The sequence below is a fragment of the Pongo abelii genome, chromosome 4 (genome assembly GCF_028885655.2).
Source record: "Pongo abelii isolate AG06213 chromosome 4, NHGRI_mPonAbe1-v2.0_pri, whole genome shotgun sequence".
Classification (NCBI taxonomy): domain Eukaryota; kingdom Metazoa; phylum Chordata; class Mammalia; order Primates; family Hominidae; genus Pongo; species Pongo abelii.
The window spans coordinates 66,643,468-66,670,316 of record NC_071989.2 but is presented as its reverse complement, the minus strand read 5'-3'; the positions used below and the strand labels follow the sequence as shown (position 1 = coordinate 66,670,316).

Sequence of the window (26,849 nt, the reverse complement as noted above, 5' to 3'; positions counted from 1 at the left end):
GGTATTGATGGAACATATCTCAAAATAATAAGAGCTATTTAGGACAAACCCACAGCCAATATCACACTGAATGGGCAAATGCTGGAAGCATGCCCTTTGAAAACAGGCACAAGACAAGGATGCCCTCTCTCACCACCCCTATTCAACATAGTGTTGGAAGTTCTGGCCAGGGCAATCAGGCAAGAGGAAGAAATAAAGTGTATTCGAATGGGAAGAGAGAAAGTCAAATTATCTCTGCAGATGACATAATTCTGTATATAGAAAATCTCATTGTCTCAGCCCCAAAACAACTTAAGCTGATAAGCAACTTCAACAAAGTCTCAGGATACAAAATCAATGTGCAAAAATCACAAGCATTCGTATACACCAATAATAGACAAGCAGAGAGCCAAATCATGAGTGAACTCCCATTCACAATTACCACAAAGAGAATAAAATACCTAGGAACACAGCTAACAAGGGATGTGAAGGACCTCTTAAAGGAGAACCACTGCTCAAGGAAATAAGACAAGACACAAACAAGTGGAAAAGCATTACATGCTTATGGATAGGAAGAATCAATATCATGACAATGGCCATACTGCCCAAAGTAATTTATAGATTCAATGCTATTCCCATCAAACTACCATTGACATTCTTCACAGAGTTAGAAAAAACTATTTTAAATTTCATATTCAACCAAAAAAGAACCTGTACGGCCAAGACACCTAAGCAAAATGAAGAAAGCTGGAGGCCTCATGCTACCTGAGTTGGAACTGTACTACAAGGCTACAGTAACCAAAAAAGCATGGTACTGGTACCAAAACAGACATGTAGACCAATGGAACAGAATGGAGACCTGAGAAATAAAACCACACATCTACAACCATCTGATCTTCGACAAATCTGACAAAAACAAGCAATGGGGAAAGGATTCCCTACCTAATAAATCATGTTCGGAAAACTGGCTATCCATATGCAGAAAACTGAAACTGGACCCCTTCCTTACACCTTATACAAAAATTAACTCAAGATGGATTAAAGACTTAAATGTAAAACCCAAAACCATAAAAACTCTAGAAGAAAACCTAGGCAATACCATTCAGGACATAGGCATAGGCAAAGATTTCATGACAAAAACGTCAAAAGCAATTGCAACAAAAGCCAAACTTGATAAATGGGATCTAATTAAACTAAAGAGCTTCTGCACAGCAAAAGAAACTATCATCAGAGTGGACAGGCAACCTACAGAATGGGAGAAAATTTTTGCAACCTACCCATCTGACAAAGGTCTAATATCCAGAATCTACAAGGAATTTAAACAAATTTACAAGAAAAAATCCAACAATCCCATCAAAAAGTGGGTGAAGGATATGAACAGACACTTCCCAAAAGAAGACATTTATGTGGCCAACAAACATAAGGAAAAGAGCTCAACGTCATTAGAGAAATGCAAATCAAAACCAAAATGAGATATCATCTCACACCAGTCACAATGGCAATTATTAAAAAGTCAAGAAACAATAGATGCTGGCGAGGCTGTGAAGAGATAGGAATGCTTTTACACTGTTGGTAGTAATGTAAATTAGCTCAACCATCGTGGAAGACAGTGTTTTACACAAGGATCTGGAACCAGAAATACCATTTGACCCAGCAATCCCATTACTGGGTATATGCCCAAAGGAATATAAATCATTCTACTATAAAGACACATGCACACGTATGTTTATTGCAGCACTATTTACAGTAGCAAAGACATGGAACAAACCCAAATGCCCATCAATGATAGACTGGATAAAGAAAATGTGATACATATACACCATGGAATACTACGCAGCCATAAAAAGGAATAAGTTCATGTCCTTTGCAGGGACTTGGATGAAGCTGGAAGCCATCATCCTCAGCAAACTAACACAGGAACAGAAAACCAAACACCGCATGTTCTCACTCATAAGTGGGAGTTGAACAATGAAAACACATGGACACAGGGAAGGGAACAACACACACCAGGGCCTGTTGGGGGATGGGGGGGGGTAAGGGGACGGAACCTAGATGATGGGTTAATAGGTGCAGCAAACCACCATGGCACACGTATACCTATGAAACAAACCTGCACGTTCTGCACATATATCCCAGAACTCTAAGTAAAATAATACAGTAAAATAAAATAAAAAATAAGGACTCACCTGGAGCATTTGTTAAAAATACTGCTTCCCAGGCCCCTTCTTTGGAGACTTTTGCTCATTCAGTAGGTCTGGGATCAGGCCCAGGTTTTGTTTCTTTTTTTAAACAAGTACTTGCAGGTGAGTCTCATTATGAGGAAAGTATGGGAAGCAGTATTGTAAACAAGAGGGATAGAAACCAAATTCTATGTGAATTAAGAGTAGGAAAGAAGTTCTTTCCAGCAGAGAGGTCAGAGAAAGCTTCCCAGGGGATACAAACCTTGAAAGATGAGTAGGATTTGACACTAGAGAGATGTGGAGGAGAGCATTTCAGAGTGAAACTAGAATGAGTGAAAACAGAGAGGGGATACTGTGGCACAGTGGGAGCCCATATAAGTAGTTCTGTTCATCTGGAGTATAGGATTCATGAAGGGGAAGATCTCAAATACCATATGAAGACATTTAGACTTTATTTTGAAAAAATTTGAAAGATGTTGTCTGTCCTGAGCAGAGAAGTGACTTGATCAGAGCACCATGACTGTTCGTGGATTGAAGCTGGGCCCAGATTGGACAAAGAAGAATCTTTGTAGATTTGGAAGCCACTCCTGTGGCTGGGAGAGAGAGAGAACTGAGGGCTTAATGTGACAAACTCAGGATTAAGCCTTTCTTTGTCTCAGCTTCATTAAGGGGAAAATATCCATTAAACATCGAGGTGGTGTTGTGACAAGTGATTTTCTAAGGTAAAGTCCCCCCTCCGTATTCTTGTGGGATTGGTTCTAGGCCCCACAGATACCAAAGTCTAGAGATGCCCAAGTCCCTGATATAAAATGGCATGGTATTTGCACCTAACCTATGCACATCCTCTTGTATACTTTAAATTATCACTAGACTACTTACAATGCCTAATGCAATGTAAATGCTATGAAATAGTTGTTATACTCTATTGTTTAGGGAATAATAAAAAGAAAAAACTCTCTACATGTTTAGTACAGGTGCAATTTTTTAAATATTTTCAATCTGCAGTTGGTTGACTCTATGATTGTGGAATCCATAGATACCAAGGGCTGACTGTATTTGTTTTGTTAGTCATTTCAAAGAGAATCATCTGTGAACTCCTATGTGGAGCCCCACAGCAATGGAATGATGGGAGAGTCCTTTGCAAATCACAAGTAAGATTAATCCTCATCATCCACAGAGACTTCAAGAAATTCAGATGGGGGCCGGTTGCAGTGGCTCATGCTTGTAATCCCAGCACTTTGGGAGGCTGAAGCAGGCAGATCACCTGAGGTCAGGAGTTCAAGACCAGCCTGGCCAACATGATGAAACCCCAACTCTGCTAAAAATACAAAATTAGCTGGGTGTGGTGGCACGTGCCTGTAATCCCAGCTACGTGGGAGGCTGAGGCAGGAGAATTGCTTGAACCAGGGAGTCAGAGGTTGCAGTGAGCCGAAATTGTGCCACTGCACTCCAGCCTGGCAACATAGCAAGGCTCCCTCTCAAAAAAAAAAAGAAGAAGAAGAAGGGTGAAACTCCATCTCAAAAAAAAAAAAAAAAAAAAAAAAATTCAGATGATGTCCTAAGAATTCCTTGCAGCTCACTCAAACCTAATTTCTCTAAGACGCCTCATCTCTTCCTAAAACAGCATTTTATGAAGTCCATCCCCTGAAATCCAGAGTGATTACTAACTAAATAAGCCTGTCTTCAGAAAGCCATAGCCTTTCAACTCAAGGACACCCATAAAACATCCTCTCTTTTTTTTAGAACAATGTATAATTAATGCATCAAAGTGTTTTAGCCTTTTCCAAAGAGAGTAATCGGATGGATGGATGGATGGATGGATGGATGGATGGATGGATGGATGGATGGATAAGTGAGTAGATTAATAAATATATGGATGGATGAATAAGATATTTACCCATCCCCCCAAGGTTATTCGAAAGCTAAGCTTTACTCTCAAACTTCAAGCTCCAATCTTTCTGTTGTACCTCCCACCACGCTGGTGACCCTCCTAGCTAGCATTCCTGCTGCACTGGCACCCTTTCTCCAGAATTATTCCCACCTGAGGGCCACTGGGCTTTCCCAGGGTCCTGCTAGGAAACTGCCTCTCTGCCCATTGTGACCTGCCGCTTGCTGAGGCATTTGCTGTCTAAGTGGTCATGTTTGGCCCAATGTCTCAGAGCCAGTGTTGTTCTGGTAACAATGAATGTTTTATTTCCCCTCGTTCATGGGATTAGATATTCAGCCAAGGCAGACTTCTCAAACACTGAAGTCATACCATCTGACACAGCTTTAAACTTTTTTTTTTCCAATGGCAAATGAGATTCAAGAGTATTCTGAGAGGAGCTGGACTGGCCTGGATGATGCAAATTGAATAAGATTTGTGTGTACCCTGCACATTTGCTCAAGAAAATAAGGAAGGAAAAACCCTATTTCATGCTCCAGGAACCCAAGAGAATTATATAGTATGTAGGAATGTGCAATGAAAAAAAATTGATTTGAGGAAGGTAACTGTAGGACAAAGGTATTAATAATGACTTCTAAACCTGCAGTATTGAAGATGCCCTCCACAAGGCCCAAATACACATAAATATTTTTTTCAATGTAATACATGTGTACTTGGATATTTTTGCCTCAGAAATAGCAGGCACATGCAGCCTCTGGAATCCCATGTGTTCCACTGTGTACAGTACTTCTGTTGCAGCTGACAAGCATAAATAGTCCTGAAATAGTACTTTGTGCTTAAGTCTCTTTAATGCAAGTAAACACAGGCACTGCTACCAAGGATGCTTAAGGCATTCTCAGCACTACTGATAACTTATTACAGGACATTTAACTTCTGTTTCTCTGTTAATCCCTCTGTAAAAAGGAAACAATACCAACTCATACAATAGAAAATAACAGCTGCTATTTGTTGTGTCAACTCTGCATAAGCCCCTTGGTACTGTACCAGTACCAGTATCCTTACATCAACCTGCCAGCATAGTTTTATCATTGCACCCATTTTACAGATGAAAAACTCTAAAACTCAGAGGCTAAATCACATGCCCAAAGTCACACAGTGTATTAGGCCATTCTCGTATTGCTATAAAAAAATACCTGAGACTGGGTAATTTATAAAGAAAATAGCTGTAATTGGCTCATGGTTCTGCAGGCTGTACAAGCATGGCACTGACATCACTGGACTTCTGGGGAGGCCTCAGGGAGCTTTTACTCATGACAGAAGGCAAAGCAGGAGCAGGCAAATCACGTGGCAAAAGCAGGAGAGAGAGAGGGAGAAAAAGAAAGAGAGAGGGAGGAGAGAGAGAAGTGAGAGAGAGAGGGAGGGTAGATGGGAGGGAGAGATACTATGTGGAAACTCCCAGTAGGCTGGTAGAAAAGTAAATGGGAAGACAGCCTACCATACACACCTCACTAATTACTCCTCATCAGTTATCTCCAACCTCACCCCTGGGATCTCACTCTTCTGAACTCACTGTAATAAATGACAACACCTTCTCTCAACTCTCCCAACTTCCACAACACTTACATAAGTGTCCTTTTGTGGCCACCAGGCATATTTTGAACTTCTAAGGGGAGTTTTGGTAGGTAGAACCGGGGGCTTGACCACTGCCTCTATCATGGCTGAGTAAGAAAAGGCAAAGCATTCACCAGAAGACGATAATGTGGAATTTGAGAAGAGTATTACCATCCTCCCAAAAATTGCTACACTAAGCACCATCACAAAGACAGTTTTATGATTTTTCAGGCACCCTAGTCTACTTCACCAGGAAAAATAAATATATAGCAATTCCTCTCAATCACTTTTAGACAGGTTTTATCCCACCAACTTAATAAAATCACAAGGCTTTGTTCACAGGCATAATTTGCAGATTTGGGAAGATGCTCATATATTTGATTCTTGATCAATATGTAGATTCTCCTTTAGCTACCACATTACTAGGAGGTCATCTGCAGTAATCCATCCATATATAAATTAACTCCACATTATCCAAGCCCTCTGAGTCTGGAGATATACTGCTAACCTCAGAGTTTGGGGGAGCTGGCCTCAGGGCTGCAGGGCAAGACGGATCACATTTATTTAACTGCATGTTTGGGTTAACCAAAAGCCAGCCAATCAGAGCCACATGGCATTTAAGCAAAAGTCTTTGTGTCTCTAAAATAGATTCCTGAAAACTAAGTAAAACTTGTTTAACCAAATGTGCTGTTCTCATTAGCTCACTACTCTTAATGTTTGCTCATAAAAGCTGATTTTGGTCACACTAGTGGTCATCTAAGGGAAGCTCCATATCATAACAAACCTCGTAATGACCAAACAGCAGACATATGAAAGAGACACTTCTGCATCAAGACCAGGGTCAAAAATGGAATGCTGGAGTCGTGTTGCTTTCCATGACATCTTTACCCAGCCTCAGGAGCTGCACCAGTAAACTAATGTCATGGTTTTTGCTAGGTTAAGAGTTGAGAGAGAAATAAGATACAACCTAATTACGTGATTTCTACCTGGGGTTAGAATAATCTTAGGAGCAAGAAAAGAAAATATGAGTGGAGTCAAATGGGCATATGTCTTTGATCTTTTTGTCTTCTTTTGCCCGTGGTGTATCTCTTTTGCAACTTTCTTCATGATGGAAGAATATCCTTCCTCCTTTCTCTTCTTTCCTTCCTTTTTTCCTTCCTTCCTTCTGTATCCACTATATACTCAAATTTTCTAACTCTTGAAGGAAGAGGGAAGAAAGGTGACGGAAGGAAATATAACCTTGAAATTAAGCTCTGGGAAACAAAATAAGTAGCCCACACATGACTCATGCAGGGAGTTTTGACTTCAGTTTGCATGTCTAGAGAGAGCTGTGGGTTTCAATCCCACCCGGAAGCCATAGATCGAGGAGAGGCTTTCTCTTTCTTCCACCCCTCCTACCTCATTCCTAACCTAATTGAGACCATGCCCTCCTTTAGAGACACTAAATAATTAGATGTGAACTCTCAAATGGCTGTGATTCTTCCATGCTATAGTTATTAGCAGTCTCACATTGCCCTTATTTTTCATGATAACCCCAATATGGAATAGTAAGCATAGACACTTAACCATTGCGTGGAGAGCCCCAGTGGAGAGAAGGTTGGAAAGCCTGCAGAGCTGCAGCAACTGGGAGCTGCTCTACATGAAAGGAAACGTGGCACTGTGTTCCCAAGTAGATAGTAGCGGATTACCACTCAAAGGCGGGGCGGACAACTTGGCTTTTGTTCCTGTGGGTTTATTCATTGTTCTGATGCAACTGGCAGCATTTTTATGAGTCAAAAAAAAAAAAAAAAAAGCCTGATGGTTGGAGATGAACTGGTCTTTGAGTCACAAAAAACTTCCTGATGTGTTTGTTCAACTGTGATTCTAAAACAGCTTTGTCTCACCTGAAATAGGGACTCAGTACCTTCAAGCACTATGGTTAGGAAGACTAAGATACGGAGATCTTAAACTGCCCACTATTCAGGCCTTACTAATCCATGTGACTTGCTTTGGGAGCAATAGTGGGAGTAGTAGTGGATGTACATATCAATATATCCAGCACAGAAAAAAAGCAATATTGTTTTCTCTTGTTTCACACTGACACCTCATCACCTCACATCTGGATGGCTGCACCAGCTGGTCTCTCCTACCTCAAGACATGCAGCAGTCAACAAATCAGCCTTGAGCACTGCTTCCATCATATCATCTGCCTGCTCAATAACCTAAATTCCTGCTTGCTGAAGCAAATCTAAACTCCATTATCAGGCTACTTAAGGCCCTCCCTAACTCGATCCTCCAATGTGCCTACCCAACCTTATTTCCTAGTAACTTCTAATATTAAGTCACTGTGGGGTTTCCCTTAATCTCTCTCTTACTGTATACCACACGCATTTCTGTGTTCAGTTCTATCATTGTCACTCTCCTTTACTGCTCTATATATGGAGAATGACCTTCATCAAATCTATGCATATAAGTCCTACTTAGCATTAAAGCCCCACCACCCAAAAACTTCATCCTACACTGAAGACGCCTCCTCTGAACTCCTACATAATTTATAGTCTGTCCCAAGTAGGTTACTATTTAATTATTGTGGCAGATATTGTAAATTTTCTGCCAGTTTCTATCATTCTCTTCTTCCTTTAAGTAATAGAATATTTTGTTTTTTAGCTAAGCACATGGCTCCCAGCTAAGAGCTCTATCTCCTAGCTGCTATATGAGCATGTAACCTAAATTTTGCCATGAATATGAGCAGAAATAAATTATACAATTTCTTCACATCCTATAAAAACAAAGACAGTATCTAAACAATTTTGGAAATTTTAATTCCAGTTAACTGATAGAACAAGTACAGATAAAAATCAATAAAGACATAAGAACACTTTTTTAAAAAAGGCTATAAGCCAATTTGACCTATTTGGTATTTATAAAACACTAGACCCAATAGGAGCTAAATACACATTCAACTTGTATGCTTATGAAACATTCGGCAAGATAGAACACTTATAGTTTGGCTATAAAACATATTTTAATAAATTTAAAAGATTAACATATAGAATATATTATCTGACCACAAGAGAATTAATGACAAAATTAATAAAAATAAGATATCTGGAAAAATCCTTAAGTATTTGGAAATTAAACAACATATATCTAAATAATTCATGAATAAATCAAAAGTCAATTGATTGGATTGAAAGATGCAAAGTATTGTTCCTGGGTGTGTCTGTGAGGGTGTTGCCAAAGGATATCAACATTTGAGTCACTGGACTGGGAAAGGCAGACCCACCCTCAAACTGGGTAAGCACAATCTAATCAGCTGCCAGCGCAGCCAGAATAAAAGCAGGCAGAAGAACGTGGGAAGACTAGACTGCTTTAGTCTTCTGACCTACATCTTTCTCCTGTGCTGGATGCTTCCTTCCCTCAAACACTGGACTCCAAGTTCTTCAGCTTTGGGACTCAGACTGGCTTCGTTGCAGACGGCCTATTGTGGGACCTCACCTTGTGATCATGTGAGTCAATACTCCTTAATAAAATCCCTTTTATACATACATCTATCTATCTATCCTATTTGTTCTGTCCCTCTAGAGAACCATGACTAATACAGAGAGATTAGAAATTATGTTGAACTGAATAAAATAAAATAAAATTCAATATATCAAGGTTATAGGATACAGCTAAAGTGATGCTTAGAGGAAAAAATTATAGCTTTAAATGCATGTATTAGAAAGCTAGAAAATTCTAAAAAAAATCTATGGCCTATCACTCTAAAAAGCTAGAAAAGGAAGAACAGATAAATCCAAATTATGCAAAAAGAAAGAATAATAAAAAAGCAGAAATAAATGCATCATACAACATGCAAACAGTAAATAAAATCAAAAGCTGGCCCTTGAAAAATGTCAATAAATGTTATAAAATTCTACCTACAGTGATAAGATTTTAAAAGAGAGAGAAGAACATAAATTACCAGTATTAGAAATGAGAGACATGACTACAGATACTACAAATACTAAAAGGCAATATTATGAGCAATTTTATGACAATAAATTTAACAACTTGGATGAAATGGACTAATTTCTCAAAAGATATAAACTGCCAAAGCAGTCACAAGAAGAAAAAGAATATATAAGTAGCCCTATTCTATATTTAAAAATAAATGTATAATAAAAATTTTTAACTCTCCATAAAGAAAATTTTAGGCCCAGATAGCTTCACTGATAAAATTCTATAAAATATTTAAGGAAATAATAATATTAGCTTTCAAAATTGCTTTAAGAAATGTGCCACAATTTACCTTATGAGGACAGCATAACCCTGATACCAAAAAGACATTACAAGAAAAGAAAACTATAGAACAATAACCCTTGTGAGCATATAACAAAATATTGTTTATAAAATGTTAGCAAATTGAATCTCATAATATGTAAAATGGATACTATATCATGACTAGGGGCTGGGTGGTATATCCCAGGAATACAACATTTGAATATCAATCATTGTAATTCACAGCATTAACGGAATAAAAAAGAAAATTCATATAATTATCTTAATAATGGCTAAAAGGCATTTTAAAAATTCAACAACCATTTATGATAAACAGTCTCAGCAAATTAAGAGTTCTTTAATTGACTCTATAAAAGATCTACGGACAACATCATGCAAAGGATGAAAGATTGAATGCTTTTCCCTAGGACTGGGAACAAGTAAGGAGAATGCTTTTACCACTCCTACCCAACATTTCGCTGGAGGTTCTAACCACTGTAATAAAGTAAGAAAAATAAGTAGAAGGCATATAGATTCAAAAGGAAGAAGTAAACTATCTTTATTCACAAATGACATAATTATGTACACAGAAAACTCTTAAAATGATAATTTAATAGCCATTAGAATTAATAAATAAATTTAGCAAGGTCACAGAATGCAAAGCATATACACAATTATTACCTTTCTATATGTGAGCAAAAAACTATTGAAAACATATACAACAATGCATTTAAAATAACAGCAAAAACATGAAGTACATAAAGCAAAACTTAACAAAGATGTATACATTGAAAACTACAGAACATTGCTGAGAAAAACTAAAGACTGTAATAAGCACCATTTTCATGGAATAAAAGACATACTATTGTTAAGATGTCAGTTGTCTGCCAATTGATCTGTACATTTAACCAAATCGAAATATAAATTCTAGCATTTTTTTCTGAAAACTGACAAGCTGATCCTAAAAATCATATGGGAATACAGAGAAGCCAAAATAATTTTGATAAAGAATGAAATTTGAGATGTATACTACTTGTTTCAAGAATGATTATAATGCTACAGTATTCAAGATAGTATGGTATTCGTATAAAGGTGGGCATATAGACCATTGGAACAGACACAGACCCATGCATACATGGAAAATTTATTTTAAGAAGAAGCCAGGGTAATTCAATGGGGGAAAAGATAGTCTTTTCAACAAATTGTTCTAGAACAACTGGATATCTACAAGGCGGAAAAAATGCTCTTTAACCCTTATCTCTCAACATATATAAAAATTAACTCAAAATGGAAAACTGATCTAAATATTAAAGCTAAAATTATGATGTTTTTAGAAGAAAACATTAAAGAATATCTTTTGACACTGAGTTTTGCAAAGATTTTTTAGGTCATATAAAGCATGAATCAGAATATTAAAAGAATTCATCTCAATAATAATAATATAAGACAACCTACTTTTTCTAATAGTCAAAAAATTTTAACAAATATTTTACAAACACTACAATAGCTTATAATCACATATAATGATGCTTAACATTATTAGTCATCAGGGCAATGCAAATTAAAACTACAATGGATAGGAGCTTAGGGTACGGGGACAAAAAAGGAAAAAACTACAGTGGATATCACTACATAGTTACTAGAATAGCTAGTTAAACACATTGATAATAACTAGTGTTGGTGAGGCTGTAAAGCAACCAGAATTTTCATACATTGCTAATGAGACTATCAAGTATTATATCCACTTTCAAAAATAGTTCAGCAGTCTCCTGAAGTTACCAAGACACACTTACCATATGATCCAGCAATTCCATTCCTAAGTATTTACCCAAGAGAAATGAAAACATATGTTCACTAAAATACTTGTACACATCTGTTTGTGACAGCTATGTTCATAAAAGCCCAAAACCGGAAACAACGTCCATCAGTAGACAAATGTATAAACAAATTGTAGTGAATTTGTGACATAGACTACTACACAGCAACAAAAAATGATGAACCACTGATACATATAACAAAATAAATGAATCTCAAAAACAATACACAGGGCAAAAGAAACAAGATACAATGGAGCATGGCTCAGGGTGCATTGTAGAGTCAGCACTGGCATAAAACTTAGTGTGAGTGTTTGTTTAAATTTACAACTTAGGCACCTAACTTATATCACCCAGCCTGAAAGCACTTGCCATATAATTCCATTTATGTGAAATTCTAGAACAGGCAAAAATAATCTGTAGTGATAGATATCAAATCAGTAGCCACCTTAGGCCAAGAGTAGATGGCATTTACTGCAAAGGGCATGAGGAAATGTTTAGGGATGATGGAAATGCCATTATCTTGATTAGGGTGGTGGTTCAATGAGTGTAAGCAATCTGCCAAAGCCCATTATACACTTAAAATAGGTGTCTTTTATTTTCTGTAAATTATAACGCAATAATACTGACTTAAAAAAAATAAAAGAAAAGGCATTGCTCATGCTCCACTTTCACCCCTCTTCTGCCTAGCTGTGTGGGCTGAAATGTGAATGAGGTTGGGATAAGCCAGCTTAACCATAACAGAGCAACAGGTTAAGGAACCTGGATCCCAGCAGCCTAGCTGCCCCCAAGTGTGGGACCATTCATTCCTGGAGAGAAACAAGCTCCAATCTTGTTTGAGTCATTGCATTTTTGAGTCACTACATAACACAGCTTAGCCTTATCCCCAACTAACATAATTACATACAATTGAGTATCAGTTACTTTATGTGTATAAGCCTTATCTATTCCAAATAGACTAAAACTTCTTCATAAGACAAGCCTGGAGAAAAATAAGCCTTAGTCCCCAGATCACTTAGAAGATACAGGCTCATAAATGATAGCCATTCCCCACACTTCTCTCTATCACCCAGATGTCTCATGTGACTGAAACCCTGCAGTGGTGGTCAGTGCATTCTGGCTGGCTGAGTAATGCCTTCTTTGTCACAGGAATACCCAACAATTAAGCAAACATACTGGAATCATTTCATGGTCTCCTGCAGAAAGAAAAAGAAAAAAAATTAAAGAACTAACAGTACATGTAGTCAAGAACACAATAAGAACATGATGAGTTCTCAAAAAAAGGCTAACAACATAATATTGAAAAGGTAATGGAGTCCATATGACACCAAAATAATCAGTTCAAGAGAAAAATAGAACTGTTTAAATTATCAAAACACTACCAATTGTCAAAACACTGCCCCCACCCACCCACCAACCGACACACACACACACTGATTAAAGCTTTAAACTTTTAATTCATTCTGTTGTTGCTACATAAACAATACACCCCTATGACATTCTTCCCATCAACCTCTTAGAACCTAAATTCACATCTACTTTAGAAGACTGGAAGAATAGAAGGATGATAGAGGTTTTTCCAAGCAGCAGGTGGTAGCAGTAGTTTTAGTGTCACTCCTCTAAAAACGTACAGTGAAGTGAAAGAAGGGGAGGCGGGGCAAATTAGTATCATAAACTGATGAATGGCTCTTTCTTTTTTCATTGAGCACCTACCGTGTGCAAAGCCTCATCCAAAATTCTAAAAAATAGAAGATGGGTGAGCCAAAGCCACTGTTTATAGATAGTAGACCTGTGCCCAACTTTTATAGGAGAAGAAGCTCTTTGTTAAGTTTGTTACTTTTTAAAAGATTGGCAAAATGTCATTTTAGGGCTCAGGCATGAGTATTTTTCTCAGAAGATGCTGGTCTAAATCTTTTTGTGGCATCTACCATCACTTCAGGAGTTGGAAGTTTTTCTGTATAACTCACTAAATGAGTAAAGGGATAGAATAAGATGAAAAGTCATGAAACCCAAGGACATTTGAACTCAATACAGTGAAATTATTCAATGTTATTTTATTAGAAACTTTTTCACTAGCTTATTCATTTAACAGAATTTACTATAGAATGCAGAATGTTTCCTGTTTTTACCTCATCATATTTTGTTTTAAAAAATTACATTACTGACCAGGAGACATTTAAAATGTTTAACATACTAAAAGTGAAAATAAAGCACAAATTAGAATTCACTGATAGAATACAGTCATTTCTATTCCTTCCTTGTATATAAATGTCTATATTACCCATTATTAGCCAACTTTCAATGAACAAAGCCGAAACATACAATCTTTCCATTCTTAAGATTCCCTCTTGTCTCCAGCCTCACTTTTTAATCTTATCTCTGAGAACATAGAAAAAGAAAAAGAAAAAAAAAAAAAACTAAACACTTGCATTATATTAAATCACAGGTGTTGAGAAAAACCTTTGCTGTCTTAGAAACATCCTAAGTATGCTTACAATAGTAGTTTTTTGCAATGCAGTTCATTTATGTTTAAAAACACAAAGTAATGAATGTAATTGCTAACTAACCACTAGCAAGGTTTCACTTCTGTGTCACTTCAGAAAACAGAAGGAAAATACACTCTTATACACTAGAAGCACACATACAACTCCACCTTCTGTTTAGACTTTCTTCTCAGATTGGCTAGAGTTACAGAACTGACCAGGTACAAAACTCCTGGCAAAGAGATTTATTTGAGGTCATAAATCAATAACTCCTCTGGAGCCCTATGGGAAAGAGCCCCTTACCATTGGCACTGCTCTTTATCTCTTCCCTCCCGTGCCCCTTTGGGGTGGCACATATATTCTGTTTTTGTTTGTTTGTTTGTTTTTCTAAACTCTTGTCATTTTATTTCTGCATGGAGTCTTTTTAGTTAAGCGACTTTTTTTATATACTTTAAGTTCTAAGGTACATGTGCCCAACGTGCAGGTTTGTTATATAGGTATATGTGCGCCATATTGGTTTGCTGCACCCATCAACTCATCATTTACATTAGGTATTTCTCCTAATGCTATCCCTCCCCCAGCCCCCGACAGGCCCTGGTGTGTGATGTTCCCCACCTTGTGTCCATGTGTTCTCATTGTTCAATTGGGGTGGTACATATATTCTTCCCAGAGCAGGAGCAGCTAAAGAGGGAACTTCTGCTCCCCCATCCCCCCCACCTCTTCACATGCTACCCCCTGCCTCCAATGCCAGTGGAGCAGAAATTGTTCATTTCATCATCTGAGTCCAGGACTTAAATCGGCTTGACACAGGAGTGATTGTGCCCTGAAAGCAGGAGCCCTGGCATGTTCTTCCAGCTTCCATATAGCATGCCAGCCAAGGTCAGTCTCCAGGGCTCACCTCTTTCCCTCAGCCAAAACCAAGTAGCTCAATCTCGCTCTCTTTCCATCTGTCTCCACCTCCATCACTCCTTCTCTTCCATCTTCTCTGCCCATGACTCTGGGGCTTTTAGATTCAAGAGCAATAAAATAAGAATCCTCACTTAGGCCTGGAGCCTAAGAAGTTTTCCAGTGTGACATTTATACATTTTTTGGATACTTACCAAAGATTTTTGGATGCTTATCAAATATTTAAAAAGTCATATCTCATTTCCCATTTGGCAATTGTTTTCCACTGTGTGCTCCCTCCTCAAAGATTTTTTTAAAAAAAGGGGGGGGTAGTGATTGTGAGGATTCCCAGACACTGCCCTGAACACCTACGATCAGGACTAACTTCCCCTCCTTACAATCCTGCATTGAGCAAACTACAATGTGATCCTCAAAACAATCCTTTATCTTTATTTGCACAATATGCTATAATTCTCAGTTTTCACACCTACTATCTCATTGAAGTCTCCTACAACTTTGTGGGGTTGGTACAGCAGAGAACATCAACTATAATAACAATAATAAGGCTAAAAAGAATCAGTTGGCTCATACTGTGAGTCTACAGACAGCAGGACCTGAAGCTGAGATCTCTAACTCGTAGTTCAGGACATTTCCCTCCAGGTGCGACCACAGGCTCTCAGGGTTCACTTGCTTCTAAAAGAGAGAAGTGGAACTATACTCAGGAAATGTGTACTAGTGGGGATTTTGTGAACATTTGGACATAGGAGCCATGTGCAAGCATATGTCTGTGTGTACACTAATGTTGGCAAAGGACCAAAACAAAAGAGACTCATACCATTATTTGATCTAGCATCATTTCAGTAGGTCTTATTACTTTTGCAAATTGCTTTCAGGACTAAACGTATCTATTTCTCTGCTTCTTTGAAATTTGCACAATAGCAAGAGTCCTCATAACCTCTTTCTCTTGACCATTCTTAGTTTAACACAGGGAACCCTACTACCAGGTTTCCCCACCTAGAGGAAATAATCACAAATACTATCATATATAATCAGATGATTTCACATCCTTCTTTACTTCCATAGAAAAAGCAGCATGCTTCTAAAACAAAGAGATTTCATTACTAACAATATCAAAGTTTACTTGTTGTTTTTTTTCTTCTCTAGCACTTTTGATCTACTAAACATTACTTTTAATCTAAAACCGTACAATTGAAACTAGAGCACACACCAAACCAGTAATAAAGTGGGAAGATAAAATAGAGGTCACCAGATATCTTCATCAGTGTAAGTAGAAAAGCCAGCCCTGGATGGCTGGTGTGGAGATCCATCCTCACATTTCAGGACAAAAGCAAATCCCTATTGTGATTAAAAAAATGGTTCTAGATGAAAATAATAAACCCACTATGTTATTAATAGTAACAGTCTGTACCCAAACTACAGCCAGACTATAAGCTTGGGGCAAAGTGACAATAACAACCACGTTAAACAGACTGAGAAGGTAATGGAGCTTCAACCAGCTGGGATGAAATCAAATCAGTCTCCCAGTTTACTTTGCCAAGTTCTGGGTTACAGATGCTGCTGAGGGTCTCTAAGATGAACAGACCAACGTAAGTGTTAACAGACTCTTTCGGTCTGAGACAGCTGTCAGACACTGCTCTAACGCAGAGGGTATGTGTTCCATTTGTTCATGGTTGTCATTTGACTAAGGCGTCTAACCAAATTTGCATATACTGGAGTCTTAAGAAGTGTTTTCATCAAACATCTGGAATTGGTGTTTAGTTTGTAGTCAGAGTTATAACATGAATTCCACAACATTTTCATTAATTGTGTGTATTATGGCATCTTTTCATCAGTTGCAAAGCTTAGTTGCTTACAGGATGAAAAGGAGACTCTAGGGATGGAGCCAAGATGGACAAATAGGAACAGCTCTGGTCTGCAGCTCCCAGAATGAGTGACGCAGAAGACGGATGATTTCTGCATTTCCATCTGAGGTACCGGGTTCATCTCACTAGGGAGTGCCAGACAGTGGGTGCAGGACAGTGGGTGCAGTGCACTGTGTGTGAGCTGAAGCAGGGAGAGGCACTGCCTCACTCGGGAAGCTCAAGGGGTCAGGGAGTTCCCTTTCCTAGTTAAAGAAAAGGGTGACAGACGGCACCTGGAAAATTGATTCACTCTCACCCTAATACTGCGCTTTTCCAACAGGCTTAAAAAATGGCACTCCAGGAGATTATATCCCGCACATGGCTCAGAGGGTCCTACACCCACAGAGTCTCACTGATTGCTAGCACAGCAGTCTGAGATCAAAATACAAGGCAGCAGTGAGGCTGGGGGAGGGGCGCCTGCCATTGCCCAGGCTTGATTAGGTAAACAAAGCAGCCAGGAAGCTCCTACTGGGTGGAGCCCACCACAGCCCAAGGAGGCCTGCCTGCCTCTGTAGGCTCCACCTCTGGGGGCAGGGCACAGACAAACAAAAAGACAGCAGTAACCTATGCAGACTTAAATGTCCCTGTCTGACAGCTCTGAAGAGAGTAGTGGTTCTCCCAGCACACAGCTGGAGAACTGAGAACAGACAGACTGCCTCCTCAAGTGGGTCCCTGACCCCCCAGCAGCCTAACTGGGAAGCACCCCCCAGTAGGGGCAGACTGACACCTCACACGGCCGGGTACTCTGAGACAAAACTTCCAGAGGAACGATCAGGCAGCAGCATTTGCCGGTCACCAAAATCTGCTGTTCTAGAGCCACCGCTGTTCTGCAGCCACAGCTGCTGACATCCAGGCAAATGGTCTGGAGTGGACCCCTAGAAAACTCCAACAGACCTGCAGCTGAGGGTCCTGTCTGTTAGAAGGAAAACTAACAAACAGAAAGGACATCCACACCAAAAACCTATATGTACGTCACCATCATCAAAGACCAAAAGTAGATAAAACCACAAAGATGGGGAAAACACAGAGCAGAAAAACTGGAAACTCTAAAAAGCAGAGTGCCTCTCCTCCTCCAAAGGAATGCAGCTCCTCACCAGCAATGGAACAAAGCTGGACGGAGAATGACTTTGACGAGTTGAGAGAAGGCAGCTTCAGACGATCAAACTACACCGAGCTACAGGAGGAAATTCAAACCAATGGCAAAGAAGTTAGAAAATTTGAAAAAAAATTAGCCAAATGGATAACTAGAATAACCAATGCAGAGAAGTCCTTAAAGGAGCTGATGGAGCTGAAAGCCAAGGCGCGAGAACTACATGAAGAATGCAGAAGGCTCAGGAGCCAATGCGATCAACTGGAAGAAAGGGTATCAGTGATGGAAGATGAAATGAATGAAATGAAATGAGAAGGGAAGTTTAGAGAAAAAAGAATGAAAAGAAACGAACAAAGCCTCCAAGAAATATGGGACTATGTGAAAAGACCAAATCTACATCTGAGTGGTGTACCTGAAAGTGACAGGGAGAATGGAACCAAGTTGGAAAACACACTGCAGGGTATTATCCAGGAGAACTTCCCCAATCTAGCAAGGCAGGCCAACATTCAGATTCAGGAAATACAGAGAATGCCACAAAGATACTCCTCGAGAAGAGCAACTCCAAGACACATAATTGTCAGATTCACCAAAGTTGAAATGAAGGAAAAAAGGTTAAGGGCAGCCAGAGAGAAAGGTCGGGTTACCCACAAAGGGAAGCCCATCAGACTAACAGCTGATCTCTGGCAGAAACTCTACAAGCCAGAAGAGAGTGGGGGCCAACATTCAACATTCTTAAAGAAAAGAATTTTCAACCCAGAATTTCATATCCAGCCAAACTAAGCTTCATAAGTGAAGGAGAAATAAAATACTTTACAGACAAGCAAATGCTGAGAGATTTTGTCACCACCAGGCCTGCCCTAAAAGACCTCCCGAAGGAAGTACTAAACATGGAAAGGAAAAACCAGTACCAGCCACTGCAAAAACATGCCAAAATGTAAAGACCATCAAGGCTAGGAAGAAACTGCAACAACTAATGAGCAAATAACCAGCTAACATCATAATGACAGGACCGAATTCACACATAACAATATTAACTTTAAATGTAAATGGACTAAATGCTCCAATTAAAAGGTACAGAGTGGCAAATTGGATAAAGAGTCAAGACCCATCAGTGTGCTGTATTCAGGAAACCCATCTCACATGCAGAGAGACACATAGGCTCAAAATAAAGGGATGGAGTAAGATCTGCCAAGCAAATGGAAAACAAAAAAAGGCAGGGGTTGCAATCCTAGTCTCTGATAAAACAGACTTTAAACCAACAAAGATCAAAAGAGACAAAGAAGGACATTACATAATGGTAAAGGGATCAATTCAACAAGAAGAGCTAACTATCCTAAATATATATGCACCCAATACAGGAGCACCCAGATTCATAAAGCAAGTCCTTAGTGACCTACAAAGAGACTTAGACTACCACACATTAATAATGGGAGACTTTAACACCCCACTGTCAACATTAGACAGATCAATGAGACAGAAAGTTAACAAGGATACCCAGGAATTGAACTCACCTCTGCACCAAGCGGACCTAATAGACATCTATAGAACTCTCCACCCCAAATCAACAGAATATACATTTTTTTCAGCACCACAACACACCTATTCCAAAATTGACCACATACTTGGAAGTAAAGCTTTCCTCAGCAAATGTAAAAGAACAGAAATTATAACAAACTGTCTCTCAGACCACAGTGCAATCAAACTAGAACTCAGGATTAAGAAATTCACACAAAACCACTCAACTACATGGAAACTGAACAACGTGCTCCTGAATGACTACTGGGTACATAAGAAATGAAGGCAGAAATAAAGACGTTCTTTGAAACCAACGAGAACAAAGACACAACATACCAGAATCTCTGGGACACATTGAAAGCGGCGTGTAGAGGGAAATTCATGGCACTAAATGCCCACAAGAGAAAGCAGGAAAGATCTAAAATTGACACCCTAACATCACAATTAAAAGAACTAGAAAAGCAAGAGCAAACACATTCAAAAGCTAGCAGAAGGCAAGAAATAACTAAAATCAGAGCAGAACTGAAGGAAATAGAGACACGAAAAACCCTTCAAAAAATTAATGAATCCAGGAGCTGGTTTTTTGAAAGGATCAACAAAATTGATAGACCGCTAGCAAGACTAATAAACAAGAAATGAGAGAAAAATCAATCAGACGCAATAAAAAATGATAAAAGGGATATCACCACCGATCCCACAGAAGTACAAACTACCATCAGAGAATACTACAAAAACCTCTACACAAATAAACTAGAAAATCTAGAAGAAATGGATAAATTCCTCGACACATACACCCTCCCAAGACTAAACCAGGAAGAAGTTGAATCTCTGAATAGACCAATAACAGGCTCTGAAATTGTGGCAATAATCAATAACTTACCAACCAAAAAGAGTCCAGGACAAGATGGATTCACAGCCGAATTCTACCAGAGGTACAAGGAGGAGCTGGTACCATTCCTTCAGAAACTATTCCAATCAACAGAAAAAGAGGGAATCCTCCCTAACTCATTTTATGAAGCCAGCATCATCCTGATACCAAAGCCTGGCAGAGACACAACCAAAAAAGAGAATTTTAGACCAATAACCTTGATGAACATTGATGCAAAAATCCTCAATAAAATACTGGCAAACCGAATCCAGCAGCACATCAAAAAGCTTATCCACCATGGTCAAGTGGGCTTCATCCCTGGGATGCAAGGCTGGTTCAACATATGCAAATCAATAAATGTAATCCAGCATATAAACAGAACCAAAGACAAAAACCACATGATCATCTCAATAGATGCAGAAAAGGCCTTTGACAAAATTCAACAACGCTTCATGCTAAAAACTCTCAATAAATTAGGTATTGATGGGACGTATCTCAAAATAATAAGAGCTACCTATGACAAACCCACAGCCAATATCATACTGAATGGACAAAAACTGGAAGCCTTCCCTTTGAAAACTGGCACAAGACAGGGATGCCCTCTCTCACCACTCCTATTCAACATAGTGTTGGAAGTTCTGGCCAGGGCAATTAGGCAGGAGAAGGAAACAAAGGGTATTCAGTTAGGAAAAGAGGAAGTCAAATTGTCCCTGTTTGCAGATGACATGATAGTATACCTAGAAAACCCCATTGCCTCAGCCCAAAATCTCCTTAAGCTGATAAGCAACTTCGGTAAAGTCTCAGGATACAAAATCAATGTACAAAAATCACAAGCATTCTTATACACCAATAACAGACAAACAGGGAGCCAAATCATGAGTGAACTCCCATTACAATTGCTTCAAAGAGAATAAAACACCTAGAAATCCAACTTACAAGGGATGTGAAGGACCTCTTCAAGGAGAACTACCAACCACTGCTCAATGAAATAAAAGAGGATACAAACAAGTAGAAGAACATTCCATGCTCATGGGTAGGAAGAATCAATATTGTGAAAATGGCTATACTGCCCAAGGTAATTTATAGATTCAGTGCCATCCCCATCAAGCTACCAATGACTTTCTTCACAGAATTGGAAAAAACTACTTTAAAGTTCATATGGAACAAAAAAAGAGCCTGCATTGTGAAATCAATCCTAAGCCAAAAGAACAAAGCTGGAGGCATCACGCTACCTGACTTCAAACTATACTACAAGGCTACAGTAACCAAAACAGCATGGTACTGGTACCAAAACAGAGATATAGATCAATGGAACAGGACAGAGCCCTCAGAAATAACGCCGCATATCTACAACTATCTGATCTTTGACAAACCTGACAAAAACAAGCAATGGGGAAAGGATTCCCTATTTAATAAATAGTGCTGGGAAAACTGGCTAGCCATATGTGGAAAGCTGAAACTGGATCCCTTCCTTACACCTTATACTAAAATTAATTCAAGATGGATTAAAAACTTAAATGTTACACCTAAAACCATAAAAACCCTAGAAGAAAACCTAGGCACTACCATTCAGGACATAGGTATGGGCAAGGACTTCATGTCTAAAACACCAAAAGCAATGGCAACAAAAGCCAAAATTGACAAATGGGATCTAATTAAACTCAAGAGCTTCTGCACAGCAAAAGAACTACCATCAGAGTCAACAGGCAACCTACAAAATGGGAGAAAATTTTCCCAACCTACTCACCTGACAAAGGGCTAATTTCCAGAATCTACAATGAACTCAAAGAAATTTACAAGAAAAAAACAAACAACCCTATCAAAAAGCGGGTGAAGGACATGAACAGACACTTCTCAAAAGAAGACATTTATGCAGCCAAAAAACACATGAAAAAATGCTCACCATCACTGGCCATCAGAGAAATGGAAATCAAAACCACAATGAGATACTATCTCACACCAGTTAGAATGGCGATCATTAAAAAGTCAGGAAACGACAGGTGCTGGACAGGATGTGGAGAAATAGGAACACTTTTACACTGTTGGTGGGACTGTAAACTAGTTCAACCATTGTGGAAGTCAGTGTGGCGATTCCTCAGGGATCTAGAACTAGAAATACCATTTGACCCAGCCATCCCATTACTGGGTATATACCCAAAGGAGTATAAATCATGCTGCTATAAAGACACATGCACACATATGTTTATTGTGGCACTATTCACAATAGCAAAGACTTGGAACCAACCCAAATGTCCATCAATGATAGACTGGATTAAGAAAATGTGGCACATATACACCATGGAATACTATGCAGCCATAAAAAAATGATGAGTTCATGTCCTTTGTAGGGACATGGATGAAACTGGAAATCATAATTCTCAGTAAACTATCACAAGGACAAAAAACCAAACACAGCATGTTCTCACTCATTGGTGGGAACTGAACAATGAGAACACATGGACACAGGAAGGGGAACATCACACTCTGGGGACTGTTGTGGGTTGGGGGGAGCAGGGAGGGATAGCATTAGGAGATATACCTAATGCTAAATGATGAGTTAATGGGTGCAGCACACCAGCATGGCACATGTATACATATGTAACTAACCTGCACATTGTGCACATGTACCCTAAAACTTAAAGTGTAATAATAATAAAATAAAATAAAAAGAAGAAAAAAAAGAAAATGTGGCACATATACACCATGGAATACTATGCAGCCATAAAAAATGATGAGTTCATGTCCTTTGTAGGGACATGGATGAAACTGGAAACCATCATTCTCAGCAAACTATAGCAAGGACAAAAAACCAAACACTACGTGTTCTCACTCATAGGTGGGAATTGAACAATAAGAACACATGGACACAGGAAGGGGAATATCACACACCGGGGACTGCTGTGGGGTGGGGGGAGGAGGGAGGGATAGCATTAGGAGATATACCTAATGTTAAATGACAAGTTAATGGGTGCAGCACACCAACATGGCACATGTATACATATGTAACAAACCTGCACATTGTGCACATGTATCCTAAAACTTAAAGTATAATAATAATAAAATTTAAAAAAAAAGAAAAGGAGACTCTAAATCCTGAGACCTTCGCCAAGTAGCATAAGCTTGAGGTAAACTGATTCCTCCATCTGTTAAATAGTGGGGGAGATTACCTTGCTTGGTTTGGGTTCTGAGGCTTTACCAGTTCATTTGTTGATTTTTCTCCATGAAATCCTTATGGAGTATCAACTATATCCTAGCCAGTATTGGAAGGAATGGAGGGGTGGAGCCAGGGGTAAGATATAGCAATGAACCGACAAACAAATATTCCCACCTTATGGAATTACATTCAGGTGGGGGAGGTGGCGGGAGGGGAGAAGATCCAACAACAAGCAAGAAAACTAGCAAGTATGTCAAAATGTAAAAGGTGCTGTGGAAAAACTAATGGCTGGAAGGAAGACAGGGAGTGTGAAGGTGATGGTAGGTTTCTGTTTTAAATTGAGGTATTAGGGAAGTCCTCAATGTAAAGATGACAAAAAAAGAAAAAAAAAGCTGAAAATACTGTATTGTTTGTATCTTCCCAAAGTCTGGCAAATACTCAAGTGAAGAAAGTACATTTTAGGAGGAACAAGGCAGTTTACTCTTCGTTCTGATTCCCCTGTTCTAATCCTCTTCCAAAATGAAGTCCTAATGCACTATCTGAATGCCCATAAGTGAGCACTACATGCTATGCAAGATTAATCTAAATGTTATTCTAGGATCTTATTAGTTTTTCATTAGGAGAGTAGTGAGAGGCACCATTATTTGAAGAAAGATCACAGAACCAGAATTTGGGGCTTCAAGTCTCTAGTCTCAACTCTGCCGTAAATCTTTTTGGCACTTAAGGCCAACCATTGACTTGTTTGGTTGGTTGGTTGTCTGGTTGGTTAGCTTTAATGGATCACTAAACATTTGGGAAGTAAAGTATATGATATAAAAGCCACAGATTAAATTAGAAAGGAAAAGGAAACTTTTCAGTACTACTTCTAGTAAAAAAAAAAAAAAAAAAAAAAGGAACTCTTAAAAGAGATTTAGAGAAGTCAAATGAGAGATGTGATGCAAATCAAAACGTTCAGAAAGAGGGCACACTGCATCAGAGGATGAGGAATGGGTGAAGATGAAAAAGAAAAGTCATTTCCTTGACTGGAACCAAAATACTGAAGAGGTTAATAGCAGACAGTGAAAGAAAGAGTGTAAACCAGAGCCCACTGAAGGATCAACTTGAGGATGTGAGAATTTCATGTCTGATCTAAAACTTCAAGGGAAAAGGAAACTCTGTTCATCCAATTATGTAGGAAAAAATAATGCCGTTTAAACAACAATCAAGAAAGGGAATTTGAAAAGTAAATTCAGAGAGTGAAAGCAAACACTTTCAGAGTCAAAGATAACACCAACACAAAAAGATAACATCAAAATAAATTCTAAGAGTGGTCTATTATGATATTCTGTATTGTCCAACAGTTCTAGAATTGCCATTTAGTATTTTTATATTCAGAAAGGGAATGTAATTCAATGTAAAGATAGTCTTAATAAAAGACTAGGGTGCCAGAAAGTAAACAGAAAGCTACAAACTAAAAATTCAAATTAAATCACTACCCCAGATTTGTTGTTTGATGACAGTCTATTTCTATTACAGACTTTTTGCATAAAGGAAAACTGTGGCTTTGGAAAACATTTTAGAAAACATCCAGTTTCTCCTTCAGTTATTAGAGAAGTTTCTGAAGTGCAGAGAACTTGTGCCATCACAAGGGGCAGTTAGCCATAGAGAGTGCAACACAGGAAGAGAATCAGGACCAGTATCAGAACTAGAATCAAAAGTGTGCTCTTAACACTAACCGTTCTAGGAAGAAGGCTTTCATCAATGTCCTAGGTAGAAGAGATTGGTGGTTCATGCCAGAATGACCTTTTACATTAGTGGTTTTTAAATTTTGAGCTAAAGAACTCTTCCAACCAAACCTCATTTACAGGCCCAGTATAAACAGACAACAGAGGATCTAATCTACTATGGAAAAGAGCCATGAAATCCACCTTTTCAGGTATCCCTAAGCCCATAAAGCCACTCAGTTGGACATGGTGGTACATGGTATGAAAACCAATGGCTTTAAATCATACTCATATATTAGGATTTAAATTTGCTGTATGGGGAGATTAAATGTACATTTAAAATATATATATATATATAGTATTTACATAAATACACATGTAAATATACTGTATTCGTCCATTTTGCATTTCTATACAGGAATACCTGAGACTGGGAAATTTATAAAGAAAAGAGGCTTATCTGGCTCACTGTTGTGCAGGCTGTGCAGACAGCATAGTTCCAGCATCTGCTTCTCAAGAGGCCTCAGGAAGTGTCCACTCACAGTGGAAGGTGAAGGAGAAGCAAGTGTGTCATATGGTAAGACACGGAGCAAGAGAGAAGGGGAGAGGAGGTTCCAGGCTCTCTTGAAACAACCAGCTCTTGTGTGAACTAATAAAGCAAGAACTCAGTTATTACTACAGGGAAGGCACCAAGCCCTTCCTGAGGGATCTGTCCGCATGACCCAAACACCTCCCCGTAGCCCCACCTCCAACACTGGGGATCATATTTCAACATGAAATTTATAGGGAACAAATATCCAAATAATATCGTATATCTCTTTAATACATAAAAATGAATTTACATTAACTTTTCAATAAAGCTGGTGTCTCTCTGAGGTCCAGAGTTTATTGAGGACCATCTGAATCTGGTGAGAGTTTCCACCTTTGGAGTCACTGTCCTGATGGGTACACCAGGCTTAGGGTCACACAAAGCTGCTGCCTAATACAGTCCAGCTCTATATGTGTCAACTACATAACACCTGTCTTCTATTTAAAGACATTCCTTGGAAAGCATATTCAGGAATAGTCTATAAAATCCAATGACCAGGTTATCTGAAAGTCTGAGAATAGCTTTGGTAAAGTAAATAACTTTGGTAAAGGAAGCAGAAGTAGGGCTAAAAGAGGCCAAAGTAAATCTAAAACTAGAACACAGTCTTTTGCCTAAGTACAATGTACATTAATAGTTTATGGTTCTCTGGACTGTTTTGTTTTTGTTTTTTTCATTTATTTGGCTTGCTCTTGCTTTTTTTTTTTTTTTTTTTTGCCTAGATATTTGCCATTTAGACATCTTTATCAAACTATCCACAATGACATCTATGTATGTGATTTCCTCTGGGTCACTGGAGTACACAGCCCACTGACATGTACTACACAGAGATCCACTGAGATTATTATGAGGTGGGGAGCAGAGGGTGAGATACAATCTGCAATAGACTCTAAAATAAATAAGCCCCAAGTTTCCACCATATCTCAACAGTAATG

At 38.7% G+C, this 26,849-nt stretch overlaps 1 long non-coding RNA gene across 1 annotated transcript; it reads left to right on the top strand.

Annotated features, from left to right (window-relative positions):
• The first annotated feature begins 8,998 nt into the window (after positions 1-8,998).
• On the top strand, positions 8,999-26,171 carry LOC134761485 (uncharacterized). Its single transcript, XR_010140156.1, has 3 exons — positions 8,999-9,143; positions 16,930-17,067; positions 25,747-26,171. It is a non-coding gene; the product is annotated as an uncharacterized LOC134761485 (long non-coding RNA).
• The last annotated feature ends 678 nt before the right edge of the window (positions 26,172-26,849 follow it).